The sequence below is a fragment of the Rhea americana genome, unplaced genomic scaffold, assembly GCF_003343005.1.
Source record: "Rhea americana isolate MKP2758 unplaced genomic scaffold, rheAme1 scaffold_0, whole genome shotgun sequence".
Classification (NCBI taxonomy): Eukaryota; Metazoa; Chordata; class Aves; order Rheiformes; family Rheidae; genus Rhea; species Rhea americana.
This window is the reverse complement of record NW_028185037.1, coordinates 20,948,095-20,970,112: the sequence shown is the minus strand read 5'-3', so window position 1 is coordinate 20,970,112 and position 22,018 is coordinate 20,948,095. Positions and strand designations below refer to the sequence as shown.

The following is a 22,018-nucleotide window of genomic DNA, read 5'->3' as shown; positions in this document are numbered from 1 at the left end:
CGGGGCGTGAAGGCGGCGCCGTCTCCTCCGGGGGAGCCCGAGTGGAAGGGAGCGGTAGGCGGCAGCGAGCCGCGCTCCGTGCTGGGGGTGGGAGGCAGCGGAGGGGGGGGGTCGTGTGGCGCAGCGCGGGGCCCGGCCCCGGTCTCCGTCTCGGTGCCGGGCGGCTCCGCGGCCGCGCGGGACCCTCGGCGAAGTAAACAAAGGGCCGCGGAGAGGGAGCGGGGGCCCCCGGCAGCCCGGTGCTGCCGCCGCGCACCCCCCCCCCCCTCCATCCTCCCCAGCCCTGCCGCTAAATCTGCGGTTGCCGCTTCGAGCCGGGGTGGGAGTGCGGGGGAAGTGGTTGAGGTTTCTTTCTTCTTCTTCTATTTATTTATTGCTTCCCCCCCCCTTCTCTTTCCTTTTTTTGTTGCCGTGCTCACTGGAGCCGAAGCGAAGCGGTGGTAGCTCCTGGCTCGCAGGCGCTTGCTTTATTTATTTATTTATTTAACTAAGCGGGATCGCCCCCTAAACCCGTCGCCGGGAAGGGGAGGCAAGTGCTGCCGAGCAACCCGCCCGGTGCCGCAGAAGTCGGATGAGATAAAGCAGCACCTGCAGTTTGAGGAGAAACTCCTTTTCTTTCTTTCGYGTAAATCTGGTTTGGGGTTGAAGTGGGAATTGCAACCTAATGCTGCTGTAACAAAGTGTTGCTCTGCTCCARTCCCTGGGACTAATTTTGAAGCATACCCTGTGTATTGCCAATTTTCATATCCGTTCTCCTTGCAAACTTTCTTTATCCCTTTTGGAGGAGGAGGAGGTGGTCTTTCTCTTTAGTTTCCCTGTTTTCTTCTGCCTGAAAGACAGTACTTCACTAGCTGTATTGCTTCTGTTGTAGCTGAGTTGCAGTCTCTTATTTAAATGCTCTGAAGGCAGCGTGATTCTGTAGGCCCTAGCACCAGTGTTAGACTCCTGCAGTGTCAGCCAGCAGCTTGGTTTGGGGCGGTTTGGTTAAGATAATAGCACTGCTGTCATGAATGTGTTGAACAAAAAGTTCCCTTGAAAGCAGAAAGAGTTAGGGATTCATATTTAAGTAAATGGGAGCATTGGATTTAACGCACATGTGAGCTTAAGAGTGAAGTGCTGTTGCAATGTCTCTGAAATTCAGATTTTTCAGGACTTATTGTGTGTACAATGTCGTCTTTCTGGGTTAATTAGAAAAGTCCCACATTCCTCAAAGCTAATCTGCGTTTATCATCTCTGATTGCATTAAACCTGAGTAAGGTCAAAGGCACAGCTGAATCAGGGCCAGAAAATATTAAATGTTACATAGTTACTCAGAACAGCTTGTTATCTTATTGATGTTGTCTATGTCCAAAATTCCACCACTTCCTTTCTCCACCCACCTCCCTTTTTGTTACCTCTGAAATCGGGCTGTTATCCTATTGTGTGCCTATGTTGGACCACCTTTGCCTACATGGATTGATTTGCAGGATAGGGCTGGCAGCCTTTGAATTTTTTCATGTAAGCATTATGGCTGAGATTCTGTTATGTGTGCCTTTGAGATGGGAGCCTGTTTATCAAATTTAATGGATTTAAAAAGTTTGCAGGTGCTATTTTCATTAAGCAAAAAAAGAGGGAGGAGGCACTGTAGCAGGGACTCTCACAAGACTGTAAACTCTAATGGCTACTCAAAAAGGAATGTGTGTAGAGCAAGGGAAAAATATATCTTAAAAATAAGCTCTAGAATTAATTTTTTTTATGCTATTATGTCTTAAATCCATTTTTGGTAGAGCATGGTTTGGGTTGATATTTCTCATGGTTGACTCCTAATTTTTTAGGAAGGTTAAAATATATTTATGTAAAAAAGATGGCATAGTACTACTTTTCCAAAAGCTCCAAGCTTTGAGCCCTGGGTATTACTGAGAGTATTGAAAATATATAGTTGATACAGCGATCAACTGCAATTGTAATGTTGGTATCGGAGTRTATCACCCAGAAATGAATATTTGTAGGATAGTGCTCTTGCATTTTGAATATATAATTGCTGAAATAACTAACTATTATGTTGTAGTGATGCAGTTTTGCTTCGGAGTATGTTACCTATTGTAATTTTTTTTTTAATGTAATGGTTTACCACATTATGACTAATACTTGAATAGGGAAATCTTTGGTTTTGTAAATCTTACCAAGCTAACAGTCATTTTAGGGAAAGATAGAGGGTGAAAGCAGGAGTGTTTTTTGAAGATTAGATGGGTGCTAGCCCAGGTGGTTTTGATGGTTTAGCAGATTATTTTAACTATATGCATACACTAAATATATGTATTTGAAGCCATTTTGTTTTCCTCAATAAGTGGGTAACTCGAGGGGGGGGGGAGGGGAAAAACCCTGAGTATCTCTGAAAAACAAGAAGTCAATTTTTACTATTTGTATAACGGTGATTGATATTTTCTCTCCTAACCTTTGCAGTATATTGCCTTTTATATGCCATAGCATTCATGATGAAAATGCAGGCTATTCTAACTGTTTTCCTATTGTTTAAGACTTGTGGAAGTCTTTTTTTTTTCCAATGACAGAGAACTTTCTGTATTCTAGAGTTTATAGCCTTGTTGCACGTGCCTAGAAGTATGTGTTCACCAGCATTTTTTTGACAGTTACCCTGTGCTGATGTTTCAAGAGAAGTAATATTTTGCAGAATGTTGGTAACTAAATAGGCTGCTGTTTTGCTCTAAAGTCTGTGTATTGAAATCCTGTACGTTTCTAATCTTACTTGCATAATTTCTTGTCCTAGTTTGAGAGTCTCTGGCTTTACTKTTGATATAGATTATTGCATGCAGTGCCTCCATATTCTCCTGTTCTGGACAAATTTCASTTAATTAGTAGTTTCCAACACAGTAGCATCCATCTTCTATGTAGTTTTTTTTTTCCCTCTGTCCTACAACTTTTTTCTAGTATGCTAGTAGTGAGAACTTGGGTTTTATTTACTCCTCACCAGAAAACCTCATTCTTCATTTCAGAAAGTTTATGACAACTCAAGTGTGTGACTGTTGGTAACTTTCATGAGATGGTAACTTCCGGTCTAACTCTAATTTTGCCTCTTACCTAGTGTAATGTAGTGTGGTACTTGCTAGTGTAATTCTAAGGTTCAAACTAACTTTGTTGAATGACATGAAAAAATGGACATATGGATTTAATTTATTGAAAAGTTTTTAGTTAGAGGCCAGGATTTTAAAACCCCAACAAAGAAAACATTTTTAGTGTTAGTCTTTTGACTTCTGTAAAATAATTGCAGAAATGACTTAAGAACAACCTAAAATTCTGAATTTGAATATGTTTGTTTAGCACTTGARTTATGGTAATTCTTGTGTCCCTGAATGGTAATTTCTACAGGATGACTTACTGTGTGTGTGTGTTTTCTTTAAAATATAATAAAGTGTCTGAAAAAAACCTCAGAACTTAATTAAGGTTAATGCAAGTTTATGTTGTATAAACTGTTAGCAATTTCAAGCGAGTCTCTTGATTCATGTACGATTGATATTTAGGAACCTCTGAAGTCTGGTATGTTGTACCATAGTGTTCAAAGAACGTGGTTTATTGTGTGTATTAGAAACGCATGAAGGTGACAGTACAAGGGTAAATGGGAAAATGAATCAAACTTTATGATGTATGTCTGTTTTTCAAATAGCTTTTTAATAAGAAAGAACTTTTTAATAGGAAAGGAAGACTTTTGTGGAAGATGATCGAGTAGATTTTTTTTTTAAAAAAAAAGCTTTTTTTGTTATGTTCTGTATTCAGGCAGCAGTTGATAGTTAATCAGATGAACTATTGAAGAAAGTGGTTATTTAGGAATTGAGCAACTTAAAAACCTAGATTTTTTTGTTGTTGCTGTTGGCTTAAATATGTTTTCCTCTTTCTCCTGTTTGTAAGGCTTTCTTCATTTTTCGCGTAGGCTTCTTAAGGTGGGAGTTCGTCTGTTTGCTCAGCATCTGTAAATCTTAAGACTAGTGACTTTTGAGTGATAGGTCCTCATGCATAGAAAGTTGCTCTAATAAAAATAAAAAAAAACAGACCCCTTCTGCTACCACCACCCTTGATTTGACTACTTCCATTTTTTAATAAAGCAAACCTAAGAGACCACCATGATTATCTGAATGCTTTGTGCTGGAAGCTATATGAGCTATATTGCAAGTGGCGGGGGGACACTGTGAAGGCTATGTCAGAGGATATGATATTGAGTGGAGCGAGATGGYACTAGGAATCAGGTATATGGAAGAAATAGTCTCTGGAAAGATAGAAGGGGGCCAGAAGTGTCTCCCCTCAGAGAGGAAGTGAGGAAAATCCAGTTTCCATGGTTCTCCTCTTACCTCTGATTACACTTGTGGCCAATTTTCTGTGGATGGTCTCTAACTCTGACAGTACTTGAAGTTTGCAGGTGCTGATCACTAGTGCTGTCAACATTTCCTAGACTAAGAAGAATTTAGACAATAGCTTCTGAAATCTGGTTTGCAAGATTTGAAAGCAATTTTTGTTAAATAAAAATGAGAATGAAAATAGATGAAGACTAGAAACTGAAAGCCTTAGRCTGTGTTATAGAACATCTGATTATTCTCTCGCATCAGCATTAAGTGTGAGGATACCTGAATTCTCTTCACATCTGTAGCAGTMCACAATGGAAACTAATAAAACTTGTTTATATTGGAAGTCCTTTGTCCCCACTGACTTGGAGTCTGCTTTTTCCTGTAACTGTCTGTATTTGGCTTTTTCTGTCCRTTTTCCTCTTGCGTTCCCTATTTTTTTTTCCATTGTTACTGCATTACTTTACCTGTTCTTCTRCCTGACCCCCCCCTTTTTAATAATGTTCAACAGTGAAAGGGCATACAGAAAAGYCTATATAGGTTAGGTAGCCTTCCACTGCACCAAAGTATTTGTCCTTTATTTTTGGCTGGGAAGGAAGACTGACAAGCACCCAAGTCAGTTTTGTTTTGCTGCAGAGTTCCAACTTTGCACAGCTTAATGCAGGTTAGTTTAAAGCTTAATCCTGAAGATTYGTCTTGACCCTTTCCCTGCCCATGCAACCATAATTCAACTCGTTTTGAGACCATGGTTTAATTTTACTTCCTTTCTTTTTGATTAAAAAGATATTAGCAGAAGGTGTGCATCAGTTGGCTTGGAGGTGGTAATGGGAGATTAYGTGTTCATCCCCACTGCTGGCATTTTAGGTATAAAGACGATATGACAGTGAACTTGGAAGCACTTAGGCCATGTAGAAGTGGGTGTCTGCCCAGCGAGGCTGCTCTTACTGCCTTCTCAGAGGCTGCAGWGGTTTGGGCGATACAGCTGAAGCTGTTCTTTCTGTTTGTAAGAAAGAGGTCAGAGGGCTTTACTGACTGCTAGCTACTCCTGCTTCCTGCTGCCATGCTTGATTCTTTTTTTTTTTCCTTGTTTACCCACACATGAAAATGTGTAATTCCTGCTTTTGTTTTATTCTGTTTTGGGGGAGGGGAGAGGGAGCAGACCATGTCAGCCTACTAAATATCTTTGGAAGGCAGAGATCTCTTCTCCTTTAGTCCTGTTGTAGTTTCTGGGAATATTTTGAAGTGACAGATTTTTTAGGATTGAAAGAAGGAGCTACTGTTCTCTCCCATATTCTTGCTGCTAGAATAATAAGTAACTGGGTTGCAAAGGGGTAGCAAATGTCCAATTTAGCAGAAGCTAAAACTGAACAAAGATTTTTTTTTTTGTTATTCTGAATAGACCTCTTTAATCAAGGACCTTRCTGTTTTTCTAGTCCCTTTTTGATGTTGCAAAGAGTRTTTACTTGAAATACACCATTATGTTTACCATAGCCAGCAAGACCTCTAGTTCATCTGCGCTTGACACTTTATTGAAGTCTCTCTAGGAAATAGAGGTTCAAAATTACTACAAATAAATCAGTAAGGTACTGAAGGTACTAATAAGAGACTTGTTATAAATTCTGATGTCTGAGTTATGTCCAGCATTAGGGATTTATGTCTATAGGTATTTTATCCTGTCATTTGTGAATGTGTTTATGATTAGCRTGAATACTGAACGCTGATGCAAGTTTGTCCTTAATACCTTACAGCAGTGAGTTTCAGAGAGTCTGTAATCTTAAAAGAATGCTTCTTCATACTAATTTTAGGTAACTTTTTTATCCTTCTACAAATGGAAGTGTAAAAGCATAAAATCTACTGTCATTCTTTTATTTTTACTTAGGTATCTGTTCTTCATTTCCTCTTTTGCACTAAGCAGTCAGTCTTAYATTCTTAGAAGAAAAATTGTCTGTGTTCCAGTTTAAAACATTGGAATTTGTGTTGCCTACCTTTTTCAAACATAAGATTAGTACACAGAATAGTGAAACTACTGTTTAAGAGAGTACTACTCCTTATATTTATTCTTGGTTAGCTAACCAAATTGTTTCTCAACTCTTATTTCTGCTATTTCTAATRTGCTTTCTTGAGGCAGAAATTTCTTTCTGTGGTACCTGAATGCTTTTGTAGTTCTTCTCATGTCCTCTTGATCTCGGGTTGTAGCTGGTTCATCCTGTTCACTGTACTTCACTGATTCTGCTCTGTAGTGGAAACTATTTAAAGGCAGAGATACTTCTCTATAACTGATTTTATGATCTAGACAGTTGCATACAAAAGCAACAAGTGTAACATACTTGTTACAATAGTTCAGTTGCTTGAGCTTACTCTTTGTAAAGCGTTAAACTTGTTGCTTCCTTGATTTTTTTTTTTTTAATTCATCTTCATCTCCAACTAGTTTCAGAACTTGATTTAGGTAGTCTTGTGGTTCTCTGCTAGGGCATAYTAACAAGTCTAATGCGCAATAGCACTGTTTTTGCTCACTGTTAGTGGAAAAAGACAGGAAACAGTGATATAAACAAAGTATTGGAAATTGGGAGACAAGGATTTTTATTTCTGACTCCTATTGATTTTTTTTTTCCTTTTGACGTTGGCTAAGCTAGTTTATTCCCTTTAAAATAAGGACTGTGCTTTGCTCAGATTTTGTCTACTGATGAGTAAACACAAGGTAATTCTGAAGTGTTTTCTGTAACAGGAGTTTGAGGTGCTTATTCCTCATGAGGAAAAGGAACAACTATGATGTTAAATCAAGGCTGTTTGTTTAAGGTGCCAGTCTTACAGCTTGGAGTGACTCTTGAGATGGCAGTCTACATTCACTCACATTTGTCAGTGTGCTTGTTAACCTTTCACAGTACTTCAGCTGTGAAACTACAGAACTACATTTGCATTCATAAAATTTAATGCAAGTGCATTTTATTAAATAAGAACAAAAGGAGATTGATAAGATCTATATGACACATGCATATGCTTTTGAGATAAACCACAAGTTGGAGGGTTTTAATCTATAAATTCCATATTTTAGTATATAGACATGTTTAACTTTGTCAMGTTTAGCTGTAGTTTTGTATTGTTAACCTTCATATAGGAAACCTTTACACATTGCTGACAGATAAGATTCTCTTGCTCAAAGTGAAGTTTTGTTGCARATATTACAAAACATCATTTCTGTTCTGACTTCTCTTGTTAACGGCATTGTTATGGGAATGTTAGTGGAGAGAAAAGTAACTTTTAGATTTTTATCATCTCTGTATATCAGGCTTAAGCATCTACTTGGTTTATTAGTTATCTTGTTTTTGCTTTATTTAATATAAATTGCAACACTAATTGTTTTTCCTACTTGTATCTCTCTTCTGGAACATCTCATTTACAGCCTCTCTTCCTACTATTTAGTGCTTTTTAAAAACTTGTTCATTTGTCTGCTCAAAGCATACTTTTCAAGTCCTACAGGAGTTGAGCAAGTTTGGATGTGCAGGTTACTGGTTTGTRCTCAATTTGTGATTAACGTTCTGCTGTTGCAGGAAAGGACAGATGTTCTGCTGCGATKTTTCCATACGGGTAGGTGCTTGGAATAACCCTTCACTGATTCAGTGCTGGTAGGTTTAGTTAGAATGTTCTGTTCACTTTGGGCACTGCATTTCAAGAAAGTTTTTCTATCTTCTGGACTCTGGCAGTAACAAATCAGATTCCTGAAGAATAGGACAGATAAACATCTCTAATTTGTTCAATTCTTAACCGAGACTAGAAGGAGATTAATGGTTTTCATGTACATTAGGCTACTACAGAGAGGAAGAAGGCTAGGACCTAGGGGCTAAAACAAACAAACAGTTGTCTTAAATAGAAGGAGTAAAGACGGATTTACTTTTGGGGGGAAGGAAAAATTCAATGCTAAGAATAGCAGCGCTTTGGAGTAGACTGCTTTGGGAACGTAGTGAAAGGAGTCCATGTCCCTAATGGTCTTCAAGAACAAATTGGACATGTGTCAGGAGATGCTGTTTATGCCTCAGAGCTAGGGGATTAAGAAGATGTGCTCTTCAGTAGTTTCCAGCACTGATTCTAGATATTTGAACAGGTAAAGAAGATGGGGTTGTATTTTCAAGTTTACATGGACAGTTAGAATGTAGTTGGCAGTAACCCCAGCAATAGATAGTCCTCTCGATTATCTAGCTGGTTGTTGCCTAATAGTTTTCAGTTTTGATGTAGATCTGATTCAGGCAAAGCATCTCTTATTTTCTTGGTGGGATACTGTTCTTAATTGTGTTTATAAAGATCAGAATGAGAAGAACTCTTCCACAAATGGAATTGCTGTATTCTTCTATAGATGTAGATGTTACCTGGATATGACTGGAAAAGCAGAATTGCAGACTAGTAACTGATGCTACAGCAATTAGATTAGCCGCCATTTTGTTTGTACCTTTATGAATTTAATGAAAGAATGTGAAACACTTTATATAAGCAAATCAATAAAATAGTCTTGGAAGATGACTTCTCATTTCYTTTGGTATTACCCTTTATATAAATGAGTATATTCTATTACATTATTAATAAACTGAGTTTTCTCAGTTGTTTTTCAAAATAATAGTGTAAAACTTCTGGTGAACATGTACTTTCTCTCTCCGTCGTTCTTTCATACATTTTGATTGCATTTTGATGTTGCACTGCTAAGCTTCCTCTTGACTGCAACTTCAATGAGCCTATTYTTTAAAGCAAGTCAAAATACAGTTACTCAATGTTTTGTCATGGAAAGAGAAGTGACTACGGTGTTTGGGAAAAAGAATTAAGTAATCGTTAGCAAACATATGTACAGAGACAAATTAAAATGTGGYATGTGTGCCTCTACTTGTAACAGCCTTTGCTGGGAACTAATGTGAATGACATGCCTTCCATTTGGGGTGTTTCTTCTGCATACAAAAATAAAAAAAAGCTATTAGATTAATGGGTTTAAGGCTATGTTGAAAGTTGGAGGCAGAAGCTTCTTATATTAGCATCATAGTGGTATATCTGGATTTTCAGTAAGTCTGCATGCAAAAAGGTGGAGCTGAGTATACATGTCTGGAGTGTGTATAAGCCTTCAGTGCATTGCTTGCTGTGATTTGGCAGTCATTTAAAATCAGATAATGAGGAGGCAAGGGGAAGCCTCTTATCATTTGTATTAAATTCTGTTTAATCAATATGTAAAAYCACCTAATTAGAATAGCTATTGAATCTTCATTATCAGTATAATTTAATAATTTCAGACTCGTAAGTGGCATTTGTAAGGTTCCCCCCCCCAAAAAAAAAGTCATTTTGCAATTTAAACAAGGAGGAGGACATTGGTAATTAATGCATACCTTAATATATACATGCATAAATTGTTGCAGATACATTAATCAATAGTACATCAGAAAAATCAATCCCGCCAATAGTCAGAGTTACTAGAAGTTAATCTGTTCCATAAAAATGCATGTGCAAAATGAGGGAATATTAAGGGTTGAAATTAATAGAGAARTATGAAAAGAGAACTTGGATGGTATGTGCTTCTATTGTGGGAATACCCTGACTATCTGTCTCTTCTTCAATGCTGTGTGAATGTTAGATTGAGCTTTAGCCATATTTCTCAGGTTGTGGAAGGAATGAAAATAGAAAATGAAATGTAGTCAGTGTCCCTATAAAATGTAATCTAAGAAGGGAGTCAAAAGGAAATGGATTTAAATATTCTTTAATAGCAACTGTAACTCTCATTTGACTTCTGGTAGTTAAGTTCTGTGTTTTAAAGCTTAAACACCAAACATTCCTCTCTTACATCCTCTGTCCAGATTTAATGTTCATATTTCACTTTCATACAAAATCTAGCTTCATTTTCAGGTATTTCATATTTTTTCGTTCCCTAAAGTTTTACCCACATGAAATTAATTAACCAGGTGGAGTGCTTTAGGAGATTAGATGAATTAGAAGAAGGTGGTGTGCAGCACAGAAGATTAATTCTCAGATGGGGATTTAAATGAAGTGAAAGTTTAATTGTTTTGTAGACTACAAAGCCTCCACTTGTTCAGYCTTAGTTGAAGGGAGAGATTTTCTTTGTGTAATGGCAGTAGTGCTTGTCTCATGCTGTTTCAGTGCTTTCAACAGATAGTTTTTTATGCCTTGCTCTGGTTTCATCAAAAGAGCAGAGTTAATTTGTAAGACAGGAGTATGTATCATTGGCTTCATGTTACAACTGAATCAGCATTTTCTTCATTTAAACTTTCAATGTCCAAGGAAAAATACTGAACAATGGAGCTTCCCTTCCTAGGAAACAGATTTTGTGTTTCTGTAATCTATTTCTGTRTGACTTTTTGAGAATAAATGGACATTATGTTAAAGAGCTTGCTCTTTAGTCTGAAAGTAACTTCTGATTAAACTACATTTTTTTTCAAGGGGGAGTAAGATCATTGGTTATATTACAGCAAGCAAAAGATCATAGAATGGAAATACAAGAAGGATGAGGATTGAAACAAGTAGGTAATGAAAATAATTTTAAATTAAGTATACATGTTAAAACRCCGCTCCTGAGATGATAGAGAAAGTAAAATAAGGTAAGATCTTGTGAGTTGCTTAGTAGAGGTCAGTTTGGGAAAGGCAAGATGAAGTAGGGAGAATAGAAGGATAGTCAAAATGGAAGTGAGGAGGAGGGGGCAGTGTGGTGGCCATGTGTTTGTAAGTACTTAATGCACAYCTGTCCCTTGAAATGTGATAGTTTTTTGAACTCTGCCTTATAGCAATCTGAAGCGTTCCTACAATCAGAATGTTGAAGTTATGTTTTCTGTGTTTAAATCTTTGTCTGCATTTATATATGGTTTTGACATGTGATGGCTCTCTTGAATAGGAGATTATAATGAACATGGACCTGTTTATTTTGTGGTGTTTTAGTAGGATTGTATGGATACAAGAGCTTATGGAAGTTCATCTTTCTTCTCCCGTTTAAGTCATAACAATCTGGTTTAATGTTTCCACAGATCTGTTGGTGGTGAAGTTGAGYGGCCAGTGTGGTTAGTTATCTCTCATGATGGCACGCTTATCTACGCCTAGGTGCCGTGATTCTGTTGTCCTAAATTGTATTTTATGAGCTATAGTCTTCTGGTGTCTGAGTCACTGAGCAATGTTAAGACCGAGTTGGACCTTGCATACTAGTTATTCTGAAACGCTAAGGATTTCAAGGCTGCCAGTTTTTCACAGCTTTGTGTCAGTGCAAATAGTGCTTTTTGGGGTAGTTAGAATTTGACTGCCTTGACTGTTGTAGAACTTACCCTGAAGGCAATAGATGATTTGTCTATAGATCGTATTCAGGGCTATGTTGTACAACRCTTTTGCACAGGTTTCTCTTTTTGGTGTCACTTACTACTGGAAGTGCTTCAGGCAGGTCGGTTATCCCATTGCTCTGCGAGCAGAGAAGCCAAGCGTATTCAGCTGAGGTCAGCTCATATTAGACCTCGTTACTCTGAGGTCTAATATCTTATGCTCGTTATGGGGGTTCATATGCAAGATTTAGGAGAGAGCATAAAAATCTATGTACTGTATAAGCAGCGGTAATAATGGCAACAAATAGAGCTAATTTTAATGGTGTTGTCTCTCATAAAACATTACAAGTATCAGAAATTGCTTGAATTTCCTTGCACTGGCATAGTTCTAGGAGTCTTCTGTGTCTAGCATCATCTGTTGGAGTTTTCRTTTGACTTCCTGAGTTGCTAATGGGGCGTCATCAGAGAGCAGACCTGATCACATTAGCTAATTTATAAGAACAAAAATGTTGTATCACACCAAAATGTTTACCTGCTTTGCTGTTGCAGATCACAGGCAGAAGGTGAGGTAAAGGAAATAAATATTWTTGATCTTTACTGGTCCATCTATAGCTTTGTAGGACTTGATGACAAAACTTGATGACAAGCCTCTCTATGGCAATGATGGAGTGGAGAAGGCTAAAGGAGAGGAATTTGAGAGGAAATTAATGGAGATGATSAGAAAGGAGCAAAAAGACAAGGTTTCTTCAAGAATGATTGCAGAGCATCAAAGGTGTCTGAAAACATAAAGAAGCTGAAGATTGGGTTGCATGCCTTAAACTAGCTTTTAGACTTTCCTTCCCTAGGTGGAAACAAGTGGGTAATATCTTCAGTGGTATATGTGGTCTAGAAGCCAAACTGGAGGGGAGGAGAGTGAGACTGGAAGACAAATCTATAAGCTAAACTTTTTAGACAAGGTTTTTGAAGGGTTAGCTCTAGAAAGATGATAAGATTGAAAACAGGTAGGATTATGGGTGATCTTTAAGAGGAGAGATTAAAATATGAYCATAGGTGGAAAGACAGGAAGAAATAGATAAATATGACTTAAAAAGAGGTAAAGGAAGAGGTAAAACTGGAACAAGCAGAAGCCTAAAAGGAGTCATTTGCCATGAGAAAAAGCATGTCAAAAACATCTAAAAATTGAAGCCTTTCCCTTGTGGTGAAAGGTAGAGTAGCTCCAAAAGCTATGAAGCTTAATGCTTGCAGAACAAACATCTCTTTTTGTTCTTGTGTTGCCCCAGATAAACCAATTTTTAGGACATTTAAAAAWTTAAAAGTTGAAATAACAGCGAGATACTTTGTTTAACCCAAACAACTGATGTTAAGTCTTCTTTTGGCCAATTTAGAAGCTTTCAGTGTTATTAGAGTGAGACTAATGTATTTTGCATTTAAAAAGTGTTGTAACTGGTCAAACTGACTAAGGTATAGAGGAGTTCCTGTTACATCCTGCTTCATGAAGCAAGTCAATGCATGCAACAAATGAGCATGCAGTAGTGACCCAGCAAAGCAAGTGTTGGGAAGATGCGCTTAGACACAACTGTTGGGATAAGGGTATGAAATGATCCAGTGTTCGAGCGTCTCTGACTGCAGTCCAACATGAGATCACAGTAACATTCATTTGTCCGCTCGGCTTTACACACATGGGTAGTCTTATTGAAAATCGGTGCAACAGCTTGTGTGGAAAATTCAGTGGGATCATCAGTGTTTGCATTATTGATGCCTAAGCAATTAAACCAATATTTTTTTAGTATGTTTGGTGCACATTTGATATTYCATAATTCCGCTGTAATACATGCAATACTGTTTTAACATGCTTAAGGGTGCTGTTGACATAAATGCCCAGAGTGGGGAAAGGTCATCACTGTTGGTCTTGGGAATTAWAAGTAGTTTTTGCAGTATCAGAAAACATTTTTGTTTCTCTAAGCAAATCAATAATTGTATATATTTTTCAGTCTGAGAAGCAGTCTCTTGAGGGATTTCCCTTTTTGTAAAGGATATAAAAAGTTGTCATGATGTCATTCCCATTGTGTTAATCACTGGTGTTTTTGTGAATTGTCCCGGGTCATGACTAATTCCCTAAAAATATTCAGAGCAGACATGGCTCTGGGGAATGCTGTCACTTGCCAGTTGGTAGAGATGCCAGACAGCCAGCTGACTTAACAGGTTCTATGCTGACTCTAGGATTAGTGTTTTGAGGTAGTCTTGTTCCTGTTAAAGTAGTTCACTGTTAAATATTTAACTTACAAGTAGCCACTACTAAATTAATTGAAGTTGTTGGTGGTATTTTTTTGGTGGTATGGATGCATGTCATGTAAGTGTCCGTGGCTCAAAGCACCTAAACTGAAAGTCTGCCCATAAAAATGAAAGAAATCTTATGTTGGCAGGTGACAATGGAAGACCGGTCTGGTTATTCAGAGATCATTTTCTGTCTTGAAATTCTCAGGTCTTCCAGCTCTTTTTAGAGAAATGTTATACTTCTGAGGAAGCATAAGTGCTGCAAATATATCAGCATTAAGAGGATTTTTTTTTTAGTTTGTTTTTATTTTGTTTTGAAGGAGCTAATGACACAGTACAGTGAATCTCTGCCTACMCCATATCCAGGTGTAGGGGTGTGCAGGGGAAGAGCGGAAGGGACATCTCTCCACTACTCTCACCCTTTTGCACCTACTTAGCAGAGCAAGACAGTTTCTTCCTGCTACAAAGTCAGAAGCAGGAGGAAGCTGAGCTGCATCGGGCCTCCTTGGTCTGCATCGCTGCATCTGGCCAGTGCATGGTCATGCGTTCACACAGGTCTGGCTACATGTSAGCCTATTTCCCATATAGAAGTTGTTCAGTTAATTTTTAATATAGGCGCGTCGGCTTTGTACGAAAAAGTTAAAATTCAGAATTCTGCAAAGCAATCTTGATGTGTGCTGCTAGCGTGCCTAAAAGGTGCAAGGGGAGGAAAAGAGGCATGAATTGTTTTCCATTGCTTTGTAYGTGTTCAGGCACTTAAACTTTCGTGGATGCTTCACGTAGAAATTGCGAGTATTATTATTTTCTTATTTTGTCAGTTTGCTGTAGTTTTTAGGAACAAAATGGTATTTGTGCTTTTAATTTATTCTGAAATCTCTTTGTACTGCTGCTTTTAATGTCCCTTATTTTACCTCATTAGATTGTCTTCTGGAAATCTTTCAGTGGCTTTTGTGTGAGGAAAACCTTAAGTAGTTAAGACGAATAAAAGTTCAGAAATGTTTCTGAAAATTGATGCGTGTGTTCAGTTTGTACCTAAGCTCGCTCTTTCTATTTGTATTGCCTTAATCTCTCCAGCATGTATTTGTTCAAAAGGCAAAAGCGCAGAAATAACTAGTCTGTAGATTACTCTGTCAAGTTCTTTGTTTGATGTGCTGCCATCATTTCCTTTAGGAAGAAAAAAACCTTTCTGGACTGCAGTCATGTGCGTATTTTGACCTATATCTATATCTATTTGTTACTTCCTCTAAAAAGTGGTGTGGCTGTCCTGTGATGCACATACCCTGAGGAAATAAATGCTTTTCACTAGTTCTTCCCCCCCCACACACTTTTCACACGCTTCCCCTCCAAGCCCGTAGGAAACAAACTGACTCTGATTCCAGATCTGGATGGTGCTAATGTTTTGAATCACTCTTCAGGCTGTCTGGTGTTCACTGTATTGTAAGGCCATTAAATATGTAGTTTTGATTATACTAATTGTTCACCTCGCTCTTCTTTCTTCCCCTCTGTTTAAATCTCTTAACCATGATAGTCTTAAGTTATTTGTGCTTAAGTTTCTATTAAATATCTGACTGCTTTTATGTTGATTGAGGAAAATACCCTAATCAATTCTAAATGATCGTTTCAGACTTCATGTTCTGTCCTGTGTTGAGCCCTTACTACTGAGAGCTGGAAAGTCTACCTAAGGTATGTAGTATCTAATGATTTTACTTTCTCACGGGGTTTTATTATGGGTAAAATGGTCCTAGTTAAGATTTTTGTTTTTTCCTTGTAAGTGCTGGTARAAATCTTGATTGTAAATATTGAATGTTAAACAGAAGGTTTTGGAATTGTCTTTTTATCAGATTCTGTTAGCACTGGCCTTTCTCTGATGTGCCASGTATAGCCCTTCCTTTCTGCCTGAGGGGTAGAGATGTGGGTARGCCTGTGTAGCAGTTTGCCTTACAAATTCATCCTGTGCAAGATATTTTCTCACCTATTAAAACTACTTGGCTGCAGATTCACTGACCAGAGTGATGTGCAGAATGTTGGAGCAAAATGTTAATGATTCTCTATTTTCATGTTTATTTTTTGTAAATAATATTTGACTTGGGCAAAATCTTTGCTGTAGGAAGACTTCACCTAATTTCAAGCATTTTAGCTCTAGGACTCTTGGTTTTTGGTTTGCTATTTTTTGATCTTTGTGTGCTCTCCTAGGATGACAGGCTGTATTTGCAAACTTCAGTTTCATCTTCTATATACTTGGTGTTTTTCAATGTGTTTTTTTTTCCCCCCTTCTACTGCTACTGACATACATAGATGTTTGGAATATTCTTGCTTTTGATGTAGTTAGAGGAACTTGTTGGATCTTTTTTGCTTTTATTGCTTTCTTGYTACAGCTTTCTCTGTGCTTAACAGTTTGGGAGCCTACATTACAGTTTTYCCATTTTTTTGCTCAGGCTTTGGCGTATAATGAATTTCATCTCTTGCCACTTCAAGAGCACTTTTTAAAATCTAACTTGCTGATGCAGCGAGCCTTAAGGCTTTTATGTCACCTGTTTTAGATCATGATGATGATCTTCTTGCCTGGTTTGTAAAATAGAGAACAGAGGAGATGGGGCCGCTAGCATTCTGGATGGAGTAAGCCCCTGATGCGTTTTCGGTCTGCTGTCTTGCARATTAACTTCAGACTCTTGCCTCTTGCATATAAAAAGCTATCCAGGATCTCTCCATTTTTCCACCTTTAGGCAGCAGCAGAAGTTRCTTGGTGTTTCAGGACTGAATCTGCTAGAGTAGATGTCTTTTGCTCATCAGTAGCAGTTTTTCTGCCTAACTTCCTGTGCYATGTGTAGTCTGGATGTTAATCAGACTTTCCTAAATTTTCAAGTTTTTGGTGGCTAGTTGCTCTTTTCTATTCACCTGTTCCTTCCCATTTCTGGTTTGAGATGCTGTTTGTATTTGTGTTATACAGTTACTAGATGGAATTYGTTGGAAAAAACTCTCCTCACTCCAAGGAATAAACTGAAATTGGTTTTAAAAGGTAGTCTTCGGTTTTGTGACTAAATTGAAAAGCCTGAAGCACTGTAGGTGGAACAGAAAGAATCAGTAATGGTACTTTATCAATCAAGACCAGTATTTGTTGGCTTGTGTGTCCTGCTAAATCCGAATTACGATTTGGATGCAATCCCAAATACATTTTACATGTCTTCTTGCTGTGCTTATTTTCCCTGAGCCACTGCTTATTAACATGAAAARAACAGTAATGTGAGAAATCAAAAAAAAAAATAATAATAAAAAATAAACAACAAGGATCTGAAAAGTTTTGGGTTTCTTCTGGATCAGGGAGGAGGAACTAAATAGGGCAGCTGTCTTCAACTTATTATATAWGAAGGACTACAAGTCAGATCGATAGTTTCAGGGTTTATTTTTAATGCTTCCTTTCCCTTTTTCCCCTTTCTAAAAAGAATGGATACGACTGTCATGATGYCATAGCAAAAACGCACACTTGTGTGTTTTGTGTGCTGTTTGTTCTTGGAATACATAGTTTGTAAAAGACTGAAGTGAGTCATATCCTGGTAAAACTRTGACAAATAAGTAATTATTAGTTTGTTAGGTAAGTATCTTGCAGTACCTTCCTAGATAAGACTTAGCTGAAAACTAGCTCTGTGAATGACAGGGTAGTGAAATGTAATGTCAAGTGAGCAGAAACAACAAAAGACACTTACGTTAAATGTAAATGGTGAATATTTCTGATTTGTCAGGTTTAAATTGAAGTGTGTGTATATATATGTGTATGTATCTTTGGGTTTTTTGGCTGGGAATTTGGAAGGAGGGAGAGATTAACATTGCTTACTCTTTGTATCGTGTATGTAAATATTAGAATGACAGTGGCAGTGGAAATGACAAACATATAGTGAATCTCCTGCTTACCCAGCTGGGTTGAAGGCCATTACTGCAGAGTTACGTATTCTGACTGCCAGTATTTAAGCTCTTCTSTGTGTACCGTGATAGTGTCTTCATCACACAACCATATGCTTTGTTCCACAGAGCCATTACCTTGTTTGTTGTTGAAACTACCCCTGTCTTATTCACTGTACTTCAAGTCCTTCTCTGAAAATATATCCGTATTGTTTTTTTTCCATTGAGTTTGCTATGGTAGTATCTGCTTTATCTGTTCCTCTTTCAAAGTTATTAGTATCCACATTGGAATGAATCCCTGAATGCAGGGTCAATAGGATAGAATAACTTTAGGTCACCACTTTGACAGGMCGTGTTTTTTGTTGTTGTGATACTTACCTTCTTGAATTCAAAACAGATCTCTCACTGATTTGAATAGCACCTGGAAGTACTTGGCAGTTCAGTATTTAACCTCCAGGTATCAAAGTGTGCATCCTTAAAAGAGAAACCCTGAATGCAGAAATGATATTTAATTGCTTAAGCTCATAGTGTTCTCTGTCTTCATGCTGATTCTGATTCTTGTGTCCCAGCAAATGCAGAATACATGTTTCAGTAGGGAGGGGTTATGAGCAACAGGTTTTTATAAGTCTGACTTATTTCTCAGGCAAGTCTTTAAACTGAATTGATGCAGAAGGTCTGCAAGTAAAATGTTGTTGAATTGTGTGTTTTCAAAGGGAAGGCTGGACACCTGTTAATGGTAGGTGATGCTTGCACTTCYACCTGAAAAGGAACTTCCCAGAAGATATTCCCATGATTGTGTCCAAACTGCCAGTGATACCCAGTGCTTTACAACTTCCCAGCTTTATTTTAATTGGAGTTAAACTAATAGCGATGATTTGACACACAGCCTTGTTCTGTCTAGCATGGCGCTTGTTTTAAAACAGTATGTCAGAGGCATAAATTTCACTGTGATAGTATCTTTCTAGGGGTAGGGTGATATAGTTATTAAGCTGGGTTAGCTTAAGCAAACAAACTTGTGCTGAATTGGCTTCCTATTTATCCCGTAGAGTAATAAATATTTCTCCCCTGAAATCTGTAAAGAACAATGTTTCCTCTGTGTTTTGAAGGTTATGCATATAATCTTATTTGGATACATTAATAGCTTTTCCCTTCTTAACACAATGTATGTTTCAAGATAGACTTCATATGCAGTTTAAACTGAAGAATAACCACTTTATTCTTAAGAGACAAGGTAATTAAGTATATTGCTTCAAGTCAGTAGCCACCTATGTGCTTACAGCTCCTCCTGGCTTCTGAAAGAGGAAGCCCAGCAAAGTTTCAGTCTGGTTTATTGTTCTGGACTTCTGGGGCCTGGGAGGACAATCTACTTTTCCAGCAAGGTTATAGTAAACTTTTCAAGTGGGYGGCTGAATTTGCACGCATGAGTATGGGAGATCACCAGTGCTTCAGTGCTTAACATTTGTGTCTGGGTTCTTACTGTGAAGAGTTCTGGGTTTTATCTGTGTTGGCAGAAGTTGCTAGGGGCATTTATTATGTGAGGTTTTGAAAACAATGAGCTTGAATTTCACAAGCACAGACTATGCCATGTGGCACTTAAGGCCTTCTTGAACTCTGTCCTGGCCTTTGCTCAGCATAGCTGTTGTTCCTTAGCCTGTCTCCAGAGCAACTGTTGTCTTTTAAATGAAACTAAGTGAGCTCAGTGGGAGGAAAAAAACAAAAGAAAATCCCTACTTGTGATATTCTCCTTAGCCRGGTCTCATTTCTTGTTGAATTTTAACTCCTAAAATATCTGTCTGGATTGTCTGGGAGTGTGTTACTGAAGTAAGCGTTTAGTCTTTCCTCCATAGGTGCTAAAGATTTCTGTGTACTATAACAAATTATTTGTTTTGCCCGCTACCCCTTCTGGTAAAGGCGAGTAGGGAAACAAAACAGAAAATAGCTTGCCAATCCGTAAATATTTTCTTTGTAATACAGGTTGGATGGATTGGTAGTAGTACATCCTCATAATGCCGGAGATAGCCATGTAACGCTGCTGATAATACTCCCCAGACTATGCTTAAATTGTGGATTTCTGAATTACTGACTTGACTGAATGTCCCTGAGACTTTTCCYCTATATGCTAGGTCTTAACAAGTACACTGTAGTGTTATTTCAGCTTGGAAAAGTATCATTTTTTCTCAAAATACATGTTTCTTCTGGGAGCAACAACTTTCTTTTTAATCCCCAGCCATGAAAACACATACCTGTTTGTGCAACCATGTTTGTAATGCTTAAATCAGTAAGCGGTTCTCGTATCTGAAGTCAAGCAAGCTTATTTGTTTTTCAAAATGAGGATCTTCAAGCTTAGCTGTGGTGGTGGTAGGCTCTTAATTATGCTTGTAAGAGGCGAATGCAACCTGTTTTATTTTAAAAGGCAGATGAATTCTRGTTCACCGTAGCTAATCTGTTCCACTCTATTAGTGTGTTACTGCTCTAAAAATAGATGTAAAGCTCTTGGGGGTGCAGCACTATATATGTTCTGAAGTTACTGTAGTTTGATATTACYATGAGAATACTTCACTTATTTAGCTACTAGTATATAATTGTCCTTTYGTCCTGTATTTTGATAAATGGGCTAAAATCCGTACTGCCTGTTAGTGTCTGCAGGAAGCACACAAGACAATGCTCTGGCCTAGCAAAATTTCTAAAAGCAGCAAGATTCTCTGAATCTACTTGTAAGAAGGAAAACAAGAACATTTTCTGAATGTGACAAAACCACCAGAATCCGAAGCAGACCCTAGCCTTTCCAAGACTTGAAAATTTCAGTTTCACCTGTAAACTCAGTTTGATGTGCCTGGCTTCCTGTTATCCTTTATGGTACTGCCTAGTGTTCGGCGTAGCTTCTTCGGTAGTAATTGTGGACAGTTGTAATGAGTGTCCCTATGCCAAAGAGATTACATTCCAAATATAAAAAAGGAAAACTGGTGGAGACGAACATACTGATAAGTCATAAAATATTGTGGGGGAAAAGAAATACTGGCCAGCTCGCTAGACAGCAGGCACAGCAAACRACAGCCGAGTGATTGCCAGGGCTGGTTTGTGCACCCTGTAGTAAGGGAGAGAGCCGGGTTATTTCCTGGCAGATGATCACAGAGCTCCTCTGAACAGCAGTGCTCTCAAATATACTTCCTGAAATGAATTGTAGTCAGCACTGCCAGACATGCAAGGAATTTTGCTCTTCAGGAAATTCGGGGTTTATAAATACTTGTGTCATGCTCCAAACTGGACCTTGTATTCCAGCTGAACTGAATCAGTTGGAAAGATTACTTACCTTCCTCCTTTCTTGGCAGCCTTTTTCACAAGTCCTAGTAAAATATATACATTTTTTTTCCTCCCCTCTTCCTTCTCTCCAGTAGTTTCACTTCTGGCTCTTGTTCACTTTTGATTTGGTAAAACCTCTGGATGATTTTCTGTGGAACTTTTCTCTTGCCAGTAATTTCATCTCATGTATGCATGATTGGTTGTTCCTACCTGTGGAAAAAAGCTGGTGAAAATAATATGAGATAGCATTAGGAACATCTGAGTAGTAAGATACTACTACTTTGCTGTTTAACTATTTGTAAGGCATGTTACCAGTTATCCATTAACAGCCAGGACAGATAATTTCAGACTAGCCTAATTCCCCTTTAGATGCTTACAGATAATTTGTTTAATTTGTATCCTATTTCTTTGGGACCTAAAGGTGCATAATTCTTTGTAATGGATCGTAATTCTTYTGGATGCTAGTTTCTTTTGAGAATTTAATGTTTTGGGTTTGTTTTGTCTGTGTTTGCAGTTGAGTAGAAAATACTTCTAAAGAGCTTTCTTTTGTTTGGTTAGTACTCCTATGCTGCTCGCCCATCTCTGTTTAAGTCCCAACTGAGTGACAGTTTTGAGCCAGTAGGTTTATGGACTTGGTGTATACCATGTTGACTGTTATGTACAGCAGTGGCAATAATACTTGTGTTTTCATGTGCTTTAATTTCATGAAAAGCATTTACAGCTGTAGGAGTTGACAAATTGTGGTTTCTTTTTGATTATGGTCTTTACCTAGAGGGAGCTTTGATTGCCTAATGAAACTTGTGGCCTGTAACTGTTCAGATACCAGTGAAGTACCACCCTCTCCTTGATAACACATGGAAGTCGTTTTGTAATCTGTCCACTCACAGCTATGTTATGAAAGATGCAGAGCTAAGCAAGACCCTTTCTTTCTTTCTTTTT

General features: G+C 38.1%; 1 protein-coding gene across 7 annotated transcripts in view; it reads left to right on the top strand.

Annotated features, from left to right (window-relative positions):
* Positions 1-1,479: 1,479 nt before the first annotated feature.
* The window catches only part of PTK2 (protein tyrosine kinase 2), a 185,724-nt gene continuing 165,185 nt past the window's right edge, over positions 1,480-22,018 (top strand). For all 7 annotated transcript variants that reach the window (XM_085322275.1, XM_085322667.1, XM_085322510.1 and 4 more), the window contains exons 1-2: positions 1,480-1,497; positions 15,510-15,568. The gene's annotated coding sequence lies outside the window, so the exon portion shown is untranslated. The remainder of the gene's footprint in view (positions 1,498-15,509; positions 15,569-22,018) is intronic.